This window comes from Uloborus diversus, chromosome 5, assembly GCF_026930045.1.
Source record: "Uloborus diversus isolate 005 chromosome 5, Udiv.v.3.1, whole genome shotgun sequence".
NCBI lineage: Eukaryota > Metazoa > Arthropoda > Arachnida > Araneae > Uloboridae > Uloborus > Uloborus diversus.
This window is the reverse complement of record NC_072735.1, coordinates 88,336,921-88,341,298: the sequence shown is the minus strand read 5'-3', so window position 1 is coordinate 88,341,298 and position 4,378 is coordinate 88,336,921.

Genomic DNA, 4,378 nt, shown 5'->3' with positions numbered 1-4,378 from the left:
CCCTTGATTTTTTAGGGGTCATCAAAAGTGATTTTCGCAGTCAAAAATGGGACTTTTAGACCTTGCATTTTGGCCAAAATCTATTTGAATTACATTTATGGCAGTTAAATTTACGCTTTGACGTTAAAGTGCATAAGATGATAGTCTTACATACTGAGTTATTTGGCTGTAAATTAATAATTAAAATGATGGCAACAGGTTAAAGTTCAAGGTCAAATGAAAAAGTTTTACTCATTTTAAAGGGGGATAACTCGCATAGGGGACGGAAACACAAAATGAAATATGGCACAAACTAATCACTAGAACCATGCTAATAAGAATATGTAACTGTTGATGTGTGTTTGCTTACCCTTTATTGGTTACAGCCTCTCAAAGATCAGAAAAATGACATTTTTAGACCCCTGTAAACCATAAGGGATGGAATTAAAAATGAAATTTCTTGGCCAATTGAATATTCCATTCAAGTACTATACATGTTATATATATTGTTTTGTGTATTTGGTTTGTAAAAAAGATACAGGTCTTTGAAATTGAGCAATTTTGTTAGTTAATTTACGCACTAAAACAGAAATAAAAAGTAAAAACTTCATTTCACTTTCTTAAATGGCCTATATAATATATTATACTGAAAAAACATATTTTAAGTATAAAAAAAAACTATTTTAATTTGATAACTTAGAAATATTTGGACATGAATGAGTAGTTCATACTTGATTGACAGCTTAAGTAGTTAATTTATAGATTATCTACACACACAAATTTTCAATACACACAAGCATATGCTCTGTATATTAACGTGTCTAAATTGCCTTAAACATATGCAAAAACATTATATATACAAAATTCAAATTTTAAAAAGTGCATTTTTTATTTCTTATTTGAGTGTAGTTTTGAAAAAATGAACTCACCTAGTAGTCCTATAGTTGTAATGGTGACTCAAGTATATGGCGTTTTAGAATGCTTTACCAAGGCACATTCATAATTTGATACTTTGAAAATGTACTAGGAGCAAGACAATGACAGAGGTTCTAAATTTAGTGATCAACACAAGCTATGTAATAACTTTTTCTGACAAAAATGGGCATTTTCTTTTGATAGTCTTTTTAGTTACACGCTGTTCTTCATACCTATTGCTAGGGGACAATAATTTTAGATATAATATGTACATACGGTGGCATAAAGCAGTGATTAAATGTTGTATTGGGAATTTTATTTTCAGAGTCAAACCTTTCTTGCTGCATTTTTTCAGCTGGTTTAATATACTGAATGCTCACAAGGATACATGCAATGTTTAGTAGCAAAAATGCAGAAGGTATAAATTTCTGTAGGAATTAAAATCTGACTTCTAGTAGCTCTTTGCAAGCTAGTCTTAGTAGTATCAATTCTTTTTACGGTTCTTCTGATTCTGTTACAATGTCCATTACTGTGTGATATTGCATAGAAATGCCATTCAGCTCTCAAGTTGACATCCGTTTCGTGATTACATAAATTAAGAAATTTCTTTCTATTTTTGTTGTGCATTTGAGTGAAGTATTTCAGTACGCCACATGCTGTGTCACCACCAGAACTATAGTGCTACTGTGTGAGTTCATTTTCTTAAAACTACATTGAAGCAAGAAATGAAAAACGCACCTTTTTTTTTTCCTTTTAACTATGTAGATAATGCTTTTGCAGGTGTTTAGGCAAATTACATAAGTTAATGTACAGAGCGTATGTTTGTATTATTGAAAATTTGTGTGTGTAGTCTATAAATTAACTACTTAAGCTGTCAATCATGTATGAACTACTCATTTATGTCCAAATATTTCTAAGTTATCTAATTAAAATAATAATTTTTGTACTTAAAATATCTTTTTCCAGTATAATATATTACATAGAGCACACTATACGTAATTTAAGAAAGCGCAATGAAGTTTTCACTTTTTATTTCTGTTTTAGTGTGTGAATTAACTAGCAAAATTGCTCAATTTCAAAGACCTGTATCTTTTTTAAAAACCAAATACACAAAACAATATATATAACATGAATAGTACTTAAATGTAATATTCAATTGGCCAAGAAATTTCATTTTTAATTCTATCCCCTTTTGGTTTACAGGGGTTTAAAAATGTCATTTTTCTCAATTTTCTGATCTTTGAGGGGCTGTAGTTTATAAAGGGTACACAAACACACAATTACAGCTATATTTTCTCATTAGTATGACTCCAGTGATTAGTTTTTGCCATATTTCACTTTGTGTTTTTATCCCTTAAGCGAGTTATGACCCTTTGAAATGAGTAAAAACTTTACATTTGACCTTGAACTTTGGCCTGCTGCCATTATTTTAATTATTAAGTTACAGCGACAAAACTCAGTGTGTGAGACTACTACCTTATGTACTTTAACATTAAAATGTAAAATGTTCTGCCATGATTGTTATTCAATTAGATTTGGGCCAAAATGCAAAGGTCTAAAAGTACCATTTTTGACTACGAAAATGACTTTTGATGACCTCTAAAAAATCAAGGGTTAAGGTTAGAGAAAAAATAAAAGTGGTTTTAAGCGTCATTCATATGCATCTTTTTGGGATATGAGTTTCAAAAAAGTTTAAAATGGTCGAGCGTACTCATCCATTAAATCTGTATGGAATGACCCAAAAATGTAAAAGTTAAAAAAAAAGGTTCAGCATTGGCCGATTTTTTTTTTTTTTTCTAATTTCAAACTCACTCAGGTCTACCAAATTATAGAAAAATGTTTTCAAATGGGTTGGGATGACCTTATTTATTGCCAAGGATAAGTAAAAGGGACTTTTCTTTTTTTTCTCCTGGCCTCATCTGGCACAGAATTCATATTTCTTACCAACAAGAATAACAATTACCCCTTTTTTGAAGGGGAATATTAATTTTGGTTTTTGTGGTTGGCAATTACAACCTTGTACGGAAGGAAGTAGTTAAGATTTCACAAACAAATGCACTTAAATTAATTTCAAAAAATGCTGACTCAATAGCAAAGCCAAGTTTAAAGGAGGTAAACTAAAGTACATTTTTAGGTACTTTGGTTTACACTGGATCATTCAATTCTGGCAAATCGGCTATTTTCAGGGTGGCGACAGATCAGGAAGATCAGGGAAAAGTCAGGGAACTTTATTAATCAGGGAAAAGTCAGGGAAATATCAGGGAATTTTGAAAAGATAATAAAAAATCAGGGAAAATTGATTTTATGAAGAAAAAAAACATTTTTTTTTGCTTTACAAAATTAAGTACTTTAATTCCCTATGCATTTTCTGCCAATTATCTGCTCAAAGAAAAGTAAAATTACTGAGGTGTGATTATACACTGCCGCATATTTGTGCATCTTTTTTCCTCAACGTCAAAGTATTGAATCTTACTTATTCCCCACAGGATGAACTTCCTAAGATTGCTTCTGTGTCTGTTAGGTTGTTTATTTTACCTAGCTTGAAATTTCCTTTTACGCTTTCAATGTTACGTAAAATAAACAACCATACAGGCAAAGAGGAAGCCTTCTTTAATGCATTAGCTCCTTTGCCTTTATTCCATTGTCTCGAAGTAATTAGCATACTGTAATCACAATTTCAAGAAGAAATCTTTGGTTTTTGAATTAATACTATAAAAGCTTAAAAGTTATTACTTCTTCGCGTTTTTAATTTGATTGTTAAAATTGAACTTTCAATAAAAAAAACTTTGTTTTTTGTCGTTATATTATTTGTCGTCACCACAGATTATAAAGGTTTTCTTTTCTTCGGACTTAAGTGATTCTTTTATTTTATAACCAAGTTGTTTCTTCTTTTATATATTTAGAAATTAAATAATTGCTTTTTTATTTCTTTTTTTTTCCCTTGACTTTCAAAGTTGTTTGTTACAAAAGCAATGTAAGATTTTTTTTTCATTACATACTGAAATCATTTGAAATAGAGTTAACTTGTGTACTTAAATAAATATCTTTATTTTTTTATTGTTAAAATGCTGTATTCATTCATTAAAATCTATTCTTGATTAGAGAAATGCTCCTTATGAATGGATGTCAAATGGTTTCATCTTTTTTGCATAAATATGTCAATTAGTTCTATAAGAATAACTACATTACTTCTATTCGTTCACTATTACTTGTTATTCTTGCAACAATTGTTATACTGTTTGAAAATTTAGTTCAAAATAATTTCAATTACTTTTTAGTTCTATCATAAATGCACACATAATTTCATTTATTATCTTTGCTTAATTGCTTCAAGCTTTTCATGGAACATCCTTACTTGTGTTATTCTGTTTATTTTCAAAAGCCTCAATAGTTTTTTTTTTTTTTTTTTTCTATCTTCTAAGAATGCAGCAGTTTACTAACTTTATTTCTGATTTTAGCATCTCCACCCTCTTTTGTATCCATG